Raw genomic sequence first — 11,907 nt, 5'->3', positions numbered from 1 at the left:
AAGTCTGAACTGTAGGTTGGATACAAGCGGGACTTTAGCAACAAAGAATAGAATAAGAAAAAATGCTAAAACTTAATAAATCATATCTTAAAAAGTATTTTTTTAAGGAAATTGCATAAGTGAATTCAAATGTAGGCAATTGATGACATATCAAACTATTATTCCAGTTTCATGTATATTTCTTTTCACAGTTGATGACATGTATCAGACTCTTAATCACTGTTATTTTGTTTTCACTTCACCATTTGGAGCAATTCTCTGTGTAGAATAACTTCTACTTTTTTAGGGAAAAGCAATGTCAGAAGTGGGATTTGAACCCACGCCTCCTATCGGAGACCAGAATGCCCCTATATTTAGGAAGGCTGCTCACCTTGAGTCTGGCGCCTTAGACCACTCGGCCATCCTGACAACTGTATGATGTAGGCAATTGATGACATATCAAATATTATTCGTTTTATGTTTTTTCTTTTCACAGTTGATGACATGTATAAACTCTTAATCACTGTTATTTTGTTTTCACTTCACCATTTGGAGCAATCTGTGTAGAATAACTGGAAAAGCAATGTCAGAAGTATTTGAAATCCTATCGGAGACCAGAATGCACTATATTTAGGAAGGCTGCTACTTGAGTTGGCGCCTTAGACCACTGGCAATCCTGACAACTATGATGTGTAAGGCAATTGATGACATATCAAACTATTATTCCAGTTTCATGTGTTTTCTTTTCACAGTTGATGACATATATCAAACTCTTAATCACTGTTATATTGTTTTCACTTCACCATTTGGAGCAATTCTCTGTGTAGAATAACTTCTACTTTTTTTAGGGAAAAGCAATGTCAGAAGTGGGATTTGAACCCACGCCTCCTATCGGAGACCAGAATGCCCCTATATTTAGGAAGGCTGCTCACCTTGAGTCTGGCGCCTTAGACCACTCGGCCATCCTGACAACTGTATGAAATCCATTTATTTTTTATTTTTTTTACTTTTCTGTAACATGAAGTCTGAACTGTAGGTTGGATACAAGCGGGACTTTAGCAACAAAGAATAGAATAAGAAAAAATGCTAAAACTTAATAAATCATATCTTAAAAAGTATTTTTTTAAAGGAAATTGCATAAGTGAATTCAAATGTAGGCAATTGATGACATATCAAACTATTATTCCAGTTTCATGTGTTTTCTTTTCACAGTTGATGACATATATCAAACTCTTAATCACTGTTATATTGTTTTCACTTCACCATTTGGAGCAATTCTCTGTGTAGAATAACTTCTACTTTTTTTAGGGAAAAGCAATGTCAGAAGTGGGATTTGAACCCACGCCTCCTATCGGAGACCAGAATGCCCCTATATTTAGGAAGGCTGCTCACCTTGAGTCTGGCGCCTTAGACCACTCGGCCATCCTGACAACTGTATGAAATCAATTTATTTTTAATTTTTTTACTTTTCTGTAACATGAAGTCTGAACTGTAGGTTGGATACAAGCGGGACTTTAGCAACAAAGAATAGAATAAGAAAAAATGCTAAAACTTAATAAATCATATATTAAAAAGTATTTTTTTTAAAGGAAATTGCATAAGTGAATTCAAATGTAGGCAATTGATGACATATCAAACTATTATTCCAGTTTCATGTGTTTTCTTTTTCACAGTTGATGACATGTATCAAACTCTTAATCACTGTTATATTGTTTTCACTTCACCATTTGGAGCAATTCTCTGTGTAGAATAACTTCTACTTTTTTTAGGGAAAAGCAATGTCAGAAGTGGGATTTGAACCCACGCCTCCTATCGGAGACCAGAATGCCCCTATATTTAGGAAGGCTGCTCACCTTGAGTCTGGCGCCTTAGACCACTCGGCCATCCTGACAACTGTATGAAATCCATTTATTTTATTTTTTTTTACTTTTCTGTAACATGAAGTCTGAACTGTAGGTTGGATACAAGCGGGACTTTAGCAACAAAGAATAGAATAAGAAAAAATGCTAAAACTTAATAAATCATATCTTAAAAAGTATTTTTTTAAAGGAAATTGCATAAGTGAATTCAAATGTAGGCAATTGATGACATATCAAACTATTATTCCAGTTTCATGTGTTTTCTTTTCACAGTTGATGACATGTATCAAACTCTTAATCACTGTTATTTTGTTTTCACTTCACCATTTGGAGCAATTCTCTGTGTAGAATAACTTCTACTTTTTTTAGGGAAAAGCAATGTCAGAAGTGGGATTTGAACCCACGCCTCCTATCGGAGACCAGAATGCCCCTATATTTAGGAAGGCTGCTCACCTTGAGTCTGGCGCCTTAGACCACTCGGCCATCCTGACAACTGTATGAGCATCCATTTATTTTTAATTTTTTTACTTTTCTGTAACATGAAGTCTGAACTGTAGGTTGGATACAAGCGGGACTTTAGCAACAAAGAATAGAATAAGAAAAAATGCTAAAACTTAATAAATCATATATTAAAAAGTATTTTTTTTAAAGGAAATTGCATAAGTGAATTCAAATGTAGGCAATTGATGACATATCAAACTATTATTCCAGTTTCATGTGTTTTCTTTTCACAGTTGATGACATGTATCAAACTCTTAATCACTGTTATTTTGTTTTCACTTCACCATTTGGAGCAATTCTCTGTGTAGAATAACTTCTACTTTTTTTAGGGAAAAGCAATGTCAGAAGTGGGATTTGAACCCACGCCTCCTATCGGAGACCAGAATGCCCCTATATTTAGGAAGGCTGCTCACCTTGAGTCTGGCGCCGTAGACCACTCGGCCATCCCGACAACTGTATGAGCATCCATTTATTTTTTATTTTTTTTACTTTTCTGTAACATGAAGTCTGAACTGTAGGTTGGATACAAGCGGGACTTTAGCAACAAAGAATAGAATAAGAAAAAATGCTAAAACTTAATAAATCATATATTAAAAAGTATTTTTTTAAAGGAAATTGCATAAGTGAATTCAAATGTAGGCAATTGATGACATATCAAACTATTATTCCGGTTTCATGTGTTTTCTTTTCACAGTTGATGACATGTATCAAACTCTTAATCACTGTTATTTTGTTTTCACTTCACCATTTGGAGCAATTCTCTGTGTAGAATAACTTCTACTTTTTTAGGGAAAAGCAATGTCAGAAGTGGGATTTGAACCCACGCCTCCTATCGGAGACCAGAATGCCCCTATATTTAGGAAGGCTGCTCACCTTGAGTCTGGCGCCTTAGACCACTCGGCCATCCTGACAACTGTATGATAGGCAATGATGACATTAAATTTATTCCATTTTATGTTTTTTCTTTTCATGTGAACATGTATAAGTCTTAACTGTAGGTTGGTTACACTTCACCATTTAGCAACTTGTGTAGAATAAAAGAAAAGCAATGTCAGAAGTGGATTTGAAATCATTATCTAGACCAGAATCTATATTTAAGGAAGGCTCTCAAATTAGTCGCACTAAGAATGAATTGACAACTATGATGTAGGCAATTGATGACATATCAAACTATTATTCCAGTTTCATGTGTTTTCTTTTCACAGTTGATGACATGTATCAAACTCTTAATCACTGTTATATTGTTTTCACTTCACCATTTGGAGCAATTCTCTGTGTAGAATAACTTCTACTTTTTTTAGGGAAAAGCAATGTCAGAAGTGGGATTTGAACCCACGCCTCCTATCGGAGACCAGAATGCCCCTATATTTAGGAAGGCTGCTCACCTTGAGTCTGGCGCCTTAGACCACTCGGCCATCCTGACAACTGTATGAAATCCATTTATTTTTTATTTTTTTACTTTTCTGTAACATGAAGTCTGAACTGTAGGTTGGATACAAGCGGGACTTTAGCAACAAAGAATAGAATAAGAAAAAATGCTAAAACTTAATAAATCATATATTAAAAAGTATTTTTTTAAAGGAAATTGCATAAGTGAATTCAAATGTAGGCAATTGATGACATATCAAACTATTATTCCAGTTTCATGTGTTTTCTTTTCACAGTTGATGACATGTATCAAACTCTTAATCACTGTTATTTTGTTTTCACTTCACCATTTGGAGCAATTCTCTGTGTAGAATAACTTCTACTTTTTTAGGGAAAAGCAATGTCAGAAGTGGGATTTGAACCCACGCCTCCTATCGGAGACCAGAATGCCCCTATATTTAGGAAGGCTGCTCACCTTGAGTCTGGCGCCTTAGACCACTCGGCCATCCTGACAACTGTATGAAATCCATTTATTTTTTATTTTTTTACTTTTCTGTAACATGAAGTCTGAACTGTAGGTTGGATACAAGCGGGACTTTAGCAACAAAGAATAGAATAAGAAAAAATGCTAAAACTTAATAAATCATATATTAAAAAGTATTTTTTTTAAAGGAAATTGCATAAGTGAATTCAAATGTAGGCAATTGATGACATATCAAACTATTATTCCAGTTTCATGTGTTTTCTTTTCACAGTTGATGACATATATCAAACTCTTAATCACTGTTATATTGTTTTCACTTCACCATTTGGAGCAATTCTCTGTGTAGAATAACTTCTACTTTTTTTAGGGAAAAGCAATGTCAGAAGTGGGATTTGAACCCACGCCTCCTATCGGAGACCAGAATGCCCCTATATTTAGGAAGGCTGCTCACCTTGAGTCTGGCGCCTTAGACCACTCGGCCATCCTGACAACTGTATGAAATCCATTTATTTTTAATTTTTTTACTTTTCTGTAACATGAAGTCTGAACTGTAGGTTGGATACAAGCGGGACTTTAGCAACAAAGAATAGAATAAGAAAAAATGCTAAAACTTAATAAATCATATATTAAAAAGTATTTTTTTAAAGGAAATTGCATAAGTGAATTCAAATGTAGGCAATTGATGACATATCAAACTATTATTCCAGTTTCATGTGTTTTCTTTTCACAGTTGATGACATGTATCAAACTCTTAATCACTGTTATATTGTTTTCACTTCACCATTTGGAGCAATTCTCTGTGTAGAATAACTTCTACTTTTTTTAGGGAAAAGCAATGTCAGAAGTGGGATTTGAACCCACGCCTCCTATCGGAGACCAGAATGCCCCTATATTTAGGAAGGCTGCTCACCTTGAGTCTGGCGCCTTAGACCACTCGGCCATCCTGACAACTGTATGAAATCCATTTATTTTTAATTTTTTTACTTTTCTGTAACATGAAGTCTGAACTGTAGGTTGGATACAAGCGGGACTTTAGCAACAAAGAATAGAATAAGAAAAAATGCTAAAACTTAATAAATTATATATTAAAAAATATTTTTTTAAAGGAAATTGCATAAGTGAATTCAAATGTAGGCAATTGATGACATATCAAACTATTATTCCAGTTTCATGTGTTTTCTTTTCACAGTTGATGACATGTATCAAACTCTTAATCACTGTTATTTTGTTTTCACTTCACCATTTGGAGCAATTCTCTGTGTAGAATAACTTCTACTTTTTTTAGGGAAAAGCAATGTCAGAAGTGGGATTTGAACCCACGCCTCCTATCGGAGACCAGAATGCCCCTATATTTAGGAAGGCTGCTCACCTTGAGTCTGGCGCCTTAGACCACTCAGCCATCCTGACAACTGTATGAAATCCATTTATTTTTAATTTTTTTACTTTTCTGTAACATGAAGTCTGAACTGTAGGTTGGATACAAGCGGGACTTTAGCAACAAAGAATAGAATAAGAAAAAATGCTAAAACTTAATAAATCATATATTAAAAAGTATTTTTTTAAAGGAAATTGCATAAGTGAATTCAAATGTAGGCAATTGATGACATATCAAACTATTATTCCAGTTTCATGTGTTTTCTTTTCACAGTTGATGACATGTATCAAACTCTTAATCACTGTTATATTGTTTTCACTTCACCATTTGGAGCAATTCTCTGTGTAGAATAACTTCTACTTTTTTTAGGGAAAAGCAATGTCAGAAGTGGGATTTGAACACACGCCTCCTATCGGAGATCAGAATGCCCCTATATTTAGGAAGGCTGCTCACCTTGAGTCTGGCGCCTTAGACCACTCGGCCATCCTGACAACTGTATGATGTAGGCAATTGATACATATCATTTATTCCATTTTATGTTTTTTCTTTTCAAGTTGATAACATGTATAAAGTCTGAATACTGTTAGGTTGGTTACACTTCACCATTTAGCAACGTGTAGAATAATGAAAAGAATGTCAGAATATTTGAATCATATCGAGAAAATGTATATTTAGGAAGGTTCACCTTAGCACTTAGACAGTGGAAATCCTGACAAGTGTGATGTAGGCAATTGATGACATATCAAACTATTATTCCAGTTTCATGTGTTTTCTTTTCACAGTTGATGACATGTATTAAACTCTTAATCACTGTTATATTGTTTTCACTTCACCATTTGGAGCAATTCTCTGTGTAGAATAACTTCTACTTTTTTTAGGGAAAAGCAATGTCAGAAGTGGGATTTGAACCCACGCCTCCTATCGGAGACCAGAATGCCCCTATATTTAGGAAGGCTGCTCACCTTGAGTCTGGCGCCTTAGACCACTCGGCCATCCTGACAACTGTATGAAATCCATTTATTTTTAATTTTTTTACTTTTCTGTAACATGAAGTCTGAACTGTAGGTTGGATACAAGCGGGACTTTAGCAACAAAGAATAGAATAAGAAAAAATGCTAAAACTTAATAAATCATATCTTAAAAAGTATTTTTTTAAAGGAAATTGCATAAGTGAATTCAAATTTAGGCAATTGATGACATATCAAACTATTATTCCAGTTTCATGTGTTTTCTTTTCACAGTTGATGACATGTATCAAACTCTTAATCACTGTTATATTGTTTTCACTTCACCATTTGGAGCAATTCTCTGTGTAGAATAACTTCTACTTTTTTTAGGGAAAAGCAATGTCAGATGTGGGATTTGAACCCACGCCTCCTGTCGGAGACCAGAATGCCCCTATATTTAGGAAGGCTGCTCACCTTGAGTCTGGCGCCTTAGACCACTCGGCCATCCTGACAACTGCATGAGCATCAATTTATTTTTAATTTTTTTACTTTTCTGTAACATGAAGTCTGAACTGTAAGTTGGATACAAGCGGGACTTTAGCAACAAAGAATAGAATAAGAAAAAATGCTAAAACTTAATAAATCATATATTAAAAAGTATTTTTTTAAAGGAAATTGCATAAGTGAATTCAAATGTAGGCAATTGATGACATATCAAACTATTATTCCAGTTTCATGTGTTTTCTTTTCACAGTTGATGACATGTATCAAACTCTTAATCACTGTTATATTGTTTTCACTTCACCATTTGGAGCAATTCTCTGTGTAGAATAACTTCTACTTTTTTTAGGGAAAAGCAATGTCAGAAGTGGGATTTGAACCCACGCCTCCTATCGGAGACCAGAATGCCCCTATATTTAGGAAGGCTGCTCACCTTGAGTCTGGCGCCTTAGACCACTCGGCCATCCTGACAACTGTATGAAATCCATTTATTTTTAATTTTTTTACTTTTCTGTAACATGAAGTCTGAACTGTAGGTTGGATACAAGCGGGACTTTAGCAACAAAGAATAGAATAAGAAAAAATGCTAAAACTTAATAAATCATATATTAAAAAGTATTTTTTTAAAGGAAATTGCATAAGTGAATTCAAATGTAGGCAATTGATGACATATCAAACTATTATTCCAGTTTCATGTGTTTTCTTTTCACAGTTGATGACATGTATTAAACTCGTAATCACTGTTATTTTGTTTTCACTTCACCATTTGGAGCAATTCTCTGTGTAGAATAACTTCTACTTTTTTAGGGAAAAGCAATGTCAGAAGTGGGATTTGAACACACTCCTCCTATCGGAGATCAGAATTCCCCTATATTTAGGAAGGCTGTTCACCTTGATTCTGGCGCCTTAGACCACTCGGCCATCCTGACAACTGTATGATGTAGGCAATTGATGACATATCAAACTATTATTCCAGTTTCATGTGTTTTCTTTTCACAGTTGATGACATGTATTAAACTCTAAATCACTGTTATTTTGTTTTCACATCACCATTTGGAGCAATTCTCTGTGTAGAATAACTTCTACTGTTTTTTAGGGAAAAGCAATGTCAGAAGTGGGATTTGAACCCACGCCTCCTATCGGAGACCAGAATGCCCCTATATTTAGGAAGGCTGCTCACCTTGAGTCTGGCACCTTAGACCACTCGGCAATCCTGACAACTGTATGATGAAGGCAATTGAACATATTATTATTCAGTTTCATTTTTCTTTTCACAGTTGATGACATGTATAAAGTCTGAAACTGTTAGTTTGTTTTCACTTCACCATTTGAGCAATTCTTGAGTAGAATAACATTAGGAAAAGCAATGTTAGAAGTGGATTTGAATCCTATCGAGAAGAATGCATATATTTAGGAAGCTGCTACTTAGTTGGCCTTAGACAGTGGAAATCCTGACAACTGAATGATGTAGGCAATTGATGACATATCAAACTATTATTCCAGTTTCATGTGTTTTCTTTTCACAGTTGATGACATGTATCAAACTCTTAATCACTGTTATATTGTTTTCACTTCACCATTTGGAGCAATTCTCTGTGTAGAATAACTTCTACTTTTTTTAGGGAAAAGCAATGTCAGAAGTGGGATTTGAACCCACGCCTCCTATCGGAGACCAGAATGCCCCTATATTTAGGAAGGCTGCTCACCTTGAGTCTGGCGCCTTAGACCACTCGGCCATCCTGACAACTGAATGAAATCAATTTATTTTTTATTTTTTTACTTTTCTGTAACATGAAGTCTGAACTGTAGGTTGGATACAAGCGGGACTTTAGCAACAAAGAATAGAATAAGAAAAAATGCTAAAACTTAATAAATCATATCTTAAAAAGTATTTTTTTAAAGGAAATTGCATAAGTGAATTCAAATGTAGGCAATTGATGACATATCAAACTATTATTCCAGTTTCATGTGTTTTCTTTTCACAGTTGATGACATGTATCAAACTCTTAATCACTGTTATTTTGTTTTCAATTCACCATTTGGAGCAATTCTCTGTGTAGAATAACTTCTACTTTTTTAGGGAAAAGAACTGTCAGATGTGGGATTTGAACCCACGCCCCCTATCGGAGACCAGAATACCCCTATATCTAGGAAGGCTGCTCACCTTGAGTCTGGCACCTTAGACCACGTGGCCATCCTGACAACTGCATGAGCATCAATTTATTTTTTATTTTTTTACTTTTCTGTAACATGAAGTCTGAACTGTAGGTTGGATACGAGCGGGACTTTAGCAACAAAGAATAGAATAAGAAAAAATGCTAAAACTTAATAAATCATATATTAAAAAGTTTTTTTTTAAAGGAAATTGCATAAGTGAATTCAAATGTAGGCAATTGATGACATATCAAACTATTATTCCAGTTTCATGTGTTTTCTTTTCACAGTTGATGACATGTATCAAACTCTTAATCACTGTTATTTTGTTTTCACTTCACCATTTGGAGCAATTCTCTGTGTAGAATAACTTCTACTTTTTTTAGGGAAAAGCAATGTCAGAAGTGGGATTTGAACCCACGCCTCCTATCGGAGACCAGAATGCCCCTATATTTAGGAAGGCTGCTCACCTTGAGTCTGGCGCCTTAGACCACTCGGCCATCCTGACAACTGTATGAAATCAATTTATTTTTTATTTTTTTACTTTTCTGTAACATGAAGTCTGAACTGTAGGTTGGATACAAGCGGGACTTTAGCAACAAAGAATAGAATAAGAAAAAATGCTAAAACTTAATAAATCATATATTAAAAAGTATTTTTTTTAAGGAAATTGCATAAGTGAATTCAAATTTAGGCAATTGATGACATATCAAACTATTATTCCAGTTTCATGTGTTTTCTTTTCACAGTTGATGACATGTATCAAACTCTTAATCACTGTTATTTTGTTTTCACTTCACCATTTGGAGCAATTCTCTGTGTAGAATAACTTCTACTTTTTTTAGGGAAAAGCAATGTCAGAAGTGGGATTTGAACCCACGCCTCCTATCGGAGACCAGAATGCCCCTATATTTAGGAAGGCTGCTCACCTTGAGTCTGGCGCCTTAGACCACTCGGCCATCCTGACAACTGCATGAGCATCAATTTATTTTATATTTTTTTACTTTTCTGTAACATGAAGTCTGAACTGTAGGTTGGATACAAGCGGGACTTTAGCAACAAAGAATAGAATAAGAAAAAATGCTAAAACTTAATAAATCATATATTAAAAAGTATTTTTTTAAAGGAAATTGCATAAGTGAATTCAAATGTAGGCAATTGATGACATATCAAACTATTATTCCAGTTTCATGTGTTTTCTTTTCACAGTTGATGACATGTATTAAACTCTTAATCACTGTTATATTGTTTTCACTTCACCATTTGGAGCAATTCTCTGTGTAGAATAACTTCTACTTTTTTTAGGGAAAAGCAATGTCAGAAGTGGGATTTGAACCCACGCCTCCTATCGGAGACCAGAATGCCCCTATATTTAGGAAGGCTGCTCACCTTGAGTCTGGTGCCTTAGACCACTCGGCCATCCTGACAACTGTATGAAATCAATTTATTTTTTATTTTTTTACTTTTCTGTAACATGAAGTCTGAACTGTAGGTTGGATACAAGCGGGACTTTAGCAACAAAGAATAGAATAAGAAAAAATGCTAAAACTTAATAAATCATATATTAAAAAGTATTTTTTTAAAGGAAATTGCATAAGTGAATTCAAATGTAGGCAATTGATGACATATCAAACTATTATTCCAGTTTCATGTGTTTTCTTTTCACAGTTGATGACATGTATCAAACTCTTAATCACTGTTATATTGTTTTCACTTCACCATTTGGAGCAATTCTCTGTGTAGAATAACTTCTACTTTTTTTAGGGAAAAGCAATGTCAGAAGTGGGATTTGAACCCACGCCTCCTATCGGAGACCAGAATGCCCCTATATTTAGGAAGGCTGCTCACCTTGAGTCTGGCGCCTTAGACCACTCGGCCATCCTGACAACTGTATGAAATCCATTTATTTTTTATTTTTTTACTTTTCTGTAACATGAAGTCTGAACTGTAGGTTGGATACAAGCGGGACTTTAGCAACAAAGAATTGAATAAGAAAAAATGCTAAAACTTAATAAATCATATCTTAAAAAGTATTTTTTTTAAAGGAAATTGCATAAGTGAATTCAAATTTAGGCAATTGATGACATATCAAACTATTATTCCAGTTTCATGTGTTTTCTTTTCACAGTTGATGACATATATCAAACTCTTAATCACTGTTATATTGTTTTCACTTCACCATTTGGAGCAATTCTCTGTGTAGAATAACTTCTACTTTTTTTAGGGAAAAGCAATGTCAGAAGAGGGATTTGAACCCACGCCTCCTATCGGAGACCAGAATGCCCATATATTTAGGAAGGCTGCTCACCTTGAGTCTGGCGCCTTAGACCACTCGGCCATCCTGACAACTGTATGATGTAGGCAATTGATGACATATCAAACTATTATTCCAGTTTTATGTTTTTTCTTTTCAAGTTGATGACATGTATCAAACTCTTAATCACTGTTATATTGTTTTCACTTCACCATTTGGAGCAATTCTCTGTGTAGAATAACTTCTACTTTTTTTAGGGAAAAGCAATGTCAGAAGTGGGATTTGAACCCACGCCTCCTATCGGAGACCAGAATGCCCCTATATTTAGGAAGGCTGCTCACCTTGAGTCTGGCACCTTAGACCACTCGGCAATCCTGACAACTGCATGATGAAGGCAATTGATGACATATCAAACTATTATTCCAGTTTCATGTGTTTTCTTTTCACAGTTGATGACATGTATCAAACTCTTAATCACTGTTATA

At 34.9% G+C, this 11,907-nt stretch overlaps 24 non-coding genes across 24 annotated transcripts; all 24 read right to left on the bottom strand.

The window, feature by feature from the left end:
• Window positions 1-296: 296 nt before the first annotated feature.
• trnal-caa lies at window positions 297-408 on the bottom strand. Its single transcript has 2 exons — window positions 371-408; window positions 297-342 (listed from the first exon to the last, which is right to left on the bottom strand). It is a non-coding gene; the product is annotated as a tRNA-Leu (tRNA).
• Window positions 409-837: 429 nt separating this feature from the next.
• Window positions 838-949, bottom strand: trnal-caa. The gene is made up of 2 exons: window positions 912-949; window positions 838-883 (listed from the first exon to the last, which is right to left on the bottom strand). It is a non-coding gene; the product is annotated as a tRNA-Leu (tRNA).
• Window positions 950-1,297: 348 nt separating this feature from the next.
• trnal-caa lies at window positions 1,298-1,409 on the bottom strand. Its single transcript has 2 exons — window positions 1,372-1,409; window positions 1,298-1,343 (listed from the first exon to the last, which is right to left on the bottom strand). It is a non-coding gene; the product is annotated as a tRNA-Leu (tRNA).
• Window positions 1,410-1,758: 349 nt separating this feature from the next.
• Window positions 1,759-1,870, bottom strand: trnal-caa. The gene is made up of 2 exons: window positions 1,833-1,870; window positions 1,759-1,804 (listed from the first exon to the last, which is right to left on the bottom strand). It is a non-coding gene; the product is annotated as a tRNA-Leu (tRNA).
• Window positions 1,871-2,217: 347 nt separating this feature from the next.
• On the bottom strand, window positions 2,218-2,329 carry trnal-caa. The gene is made up of 2 exons: window positions 2,292-2,329; window positions 2,218-2,263 (listed from the first exon to the last, which is right to left on the bottom strand). It is a non-coding gene; the product is annotated as a tRNA-Leu (tRNA).
• A 349-nt stretch (window positions 2,330-2,678) lies between these two features.
• Window positions 2,679-2,790, bottom strand: trnal-caa. The gene is made up of 2 exons: window positions 2,753-2,790; window positions 2,679-2,724 (listed from the first exon to the last, which is right to left on the bottom strand). It is a non-coding gene; the product is annotated as a tRNA-Leu (tRNA).
• A 348-nt stretch (window positions 2,791-3,138) lies between these two features.
• On the bottom strand, window positions 3,139-3,250 carry trnal-caa. Its single transcript has 2 exons — window positions 3,213-3,250; window positions 3,139-3,184 (listed from the first exon to the last, which is right to left on the bottom strand). It is a non-coding gene; the product is annotated as a tRNA-Leu (tRNA).
• Window positions 3,251-3,650: 400 nt separating this feature from the next.
• Window positions 3,651-3,762, bottom strand: trnal-caa. Its single transcript has 2 exons — window positions 3,725-3,762; window positions 3,651-3,696 (listed from the first exon to the last, which is right to left on the bottom strand). It is a non-coding gene; the product is annotated as a tRNA-Leu (tRNA).
• A 346-nt stretch (window positions 3,763-4,108) lies between these two features.
• trnal-caa lies at window positions 4,109-4,220 on the bottom strand. Its single transcript has 2 exons — window positions 4,183-4,220; window positions 4,109-4,154 (listed from the first exon to the last, which is right to left on the bottom strand). It is a non-coding gene; the product is annotated as a tRNA-Leu (tRNA).
• A 348-nt stretch (window positions 4,221-4,568) lies between these two features.
• trnal-caa lies at window positions 4,569-4,680 on the bottom strand. The gene is made up of 2 exons: window positions 4,643-4,680; window positions 4,569-4,614 (listed from the first exon to the last, which is right to left on the bottom strand). It is a non-coding gene; the product is annotated as a tRNA-Leu (tRNA).
• A 347-nt stretch (window positions 4,681-5,027) lies between these two features.
• trnal-caa lies at window positions 5,028-5,139 on the bottom strand. The gene is made up of 2 exons: window positions 5,102-5,139; window positions 5,028-5,073 (listed from the first exon to the last, which is right to left on the bottom strand). It is a non-coding gene; the product is annotated as a tRNA-Leu (tRNA).
• Window positions 5,140-5,486: 347 nt separating this feature from the next.
• trnal-caa lies at window positions 5,487-5,598 on the bottom strand. The gene is made up of 2 exons: window positions 5,561-5,598; window positions 5,487-5,532 (listed from the first exon to the last, which is right to left on the bottom strand). It is a non-coding gene; the product is annotated as a tRNA-Leu (tRNA).
• A 347-nt stretch (window positions 5,599-5,945) lies between these two features.
• On the bottom strand, window positions 5,946-6,057 carry trnal-caa. Its single transcript has 2 exons — window positions 6,020-6,057; window positions 5,946-5,991 (listed from the first exon to the last, which is right to left on the bottom strand). It is a non-coding gene; the product is annotated as a tRNA-Leu (tRNA).
• A 397-nt stretch (window positions 6,058-6,454) lies between these two features.
• On the bottom strand, window positions 6,455-6,566 carry trnal-caa. Its single transcript has 2 exons — window positions 6,529-6,566; window positions 6,455-6,500 (listed from the first exon to the last, which is right to left on the bottom strand). It is a non-coding gene; the product is annotated as a tRNA-Leu (tRNA).
• A 347-nt stretch (window positions 6,567-6,913) lies between these two features.
• On the bottom strand, window positions 6,914-7,025 carry trnal-caa. The gene is made up of 2 exons: window positions 6,988-7,025; window positions 6,914-6,959 (listed from the first exon to the last, which is right to left on the bottom strand). It is a non-coding gene; the product is annotated as a tRNA-Leu (tRNA).
• A 348-nt stretch (window positions 7,026-7,373) lies between these two features.
• On the bottom strand, window positions 7,374-7,485 carry trnal-caa. The gene is made up of 2 exons: window positions 7,448-7,485; window positions 7,374-7,419 (listed from the first exon to the last, which is right to left on the bottom strand). It is a non-coding gene; the product is annotated as a tRNA-Leu (tRNA).
• Window positions 7,486-8,120: 635 nt separating this feature from the next.
• On the bottom strand, window positions 8,121-8,232 carry trnal-caa. The gene is made up of 2 exons: window positions 8,195-8,232; window positions 8,121-8,166 (listed from the first exon to the last, which is right to left on the bottom strand). It is a non-coding gene; the product is annotated as a tRNA-Leu (tRNA).
• A 414-nt stretch (window positions 8,233-8,646) lies between these two features.
• trnal-caa lies at window positions 8,647-8,758 on the bottom strand. Its single transcript has 2 exons — window positions 8,721-8,758; window positions 8,647-8,692 (listed from the first exon to the last, which is right to left on the bottom strand). It is a non-coding gene; the product is annotated as a tRNA-Leu (tRNA).
• An 806-nt stretch (window positions 8,759-9,564) lies between these two features.
• On the bottom strand, window positions 9,565-9,676 carry trnal-caa. Its single transcript has 2 exons — window positions 9,639-9,676; window positions 9,565-9,610 (listed from the first exon to the last, which is right to left on the bottom strand). It is a non-coding gene; the product is annotated as a tRNA-Leu (tRNA).
• Window positions 9,677-10,023: 347 nt separating this feature from the next.
• On the bottom strand, window positions 10,024-10,135 carry trnal-caa. The gene is made up of 2 exons: window positions 10,098-10,135; window positions 10,024-10,069 (listed from the first exon to the last, which is right to left on the bottom strand). It is a non-coding gene; the product is annotated as a tRNA-Leu (tRNA).
• A 348-nt stretch (window positions 10,136-10,483) lies between these two features.
• Window positions 10,484-10,595, bottom strand: trnal-caa. The gene is made up of 2 exons: window positions 10,558-10,595; window positions 10,484-10,529 (listed from the first exon to the last, which is right to left on the bottom strand). It is a non-coding gene; the product is annotated as a tRNA-Leu (tRNA).
• A 347-nt stretch (window positions 10,596-10,942) lies between these two features.
• Window positions 10,943-11,054, bottom strand: trnal-caa. The gene is made up of 2 exons: window positions 11,017-11,054; window positions 10,943-10,988 (listed from the first exon to the last, which is right to left on the bottom strand). It is a non-coding gene; the product is annotated as a tRNA-Leu (tRNA).
• Window positions 11,055-11,402: 348 nt separating this feature from the next.
• Window positions 11,403-11,514, bottom strand: trnal-caa. Its single transcript has 2 exons — window positions 11,477-11,514; window positions 11,403-11,448 (listed from the first exon to the last, which is right to left on the bottom strand). It is a non-coding gene; the product is annotated as a tRNA-Leu (tRNA).
• A 175-nt stretch (window positions 11,515-11,689) lies between these two features.
• On the bottom strand, window positions 11,690-11,801 carry trnal-caa. The gene is made up of 2 exons: window positions 11,764-11,801; window positions 11,690-11,735 (listed from the first exon to the last, which is right to left on the bottom strand). It is a non-coding gene; the product is annotated as a tRNA-Leu (tRNA).
• Window positions 11,802-11,907: the final 106 nt, after the last annotated feature.

Source organism: Coregonus clupeaformis, chromosome 18 (assembly GCF_020615455.1).
Source record: "Coregonus clupeaformis isolate EN_2021a chromosome 18, ASM2061545v1, whole genome shotgun sequence".
Taxonomy (NCBI): Eukaryota; Metazoa; Chordata; class Actinopteri; order Salmoniformes; family Salmonidae; genus Coregonus; species Coregonus clupeaformis.
The sequence above is the reverse complement of the archived record's forward strand: the minus strand, read 5'-3'. Positions and strand labels throughout refer to the sequence as shown.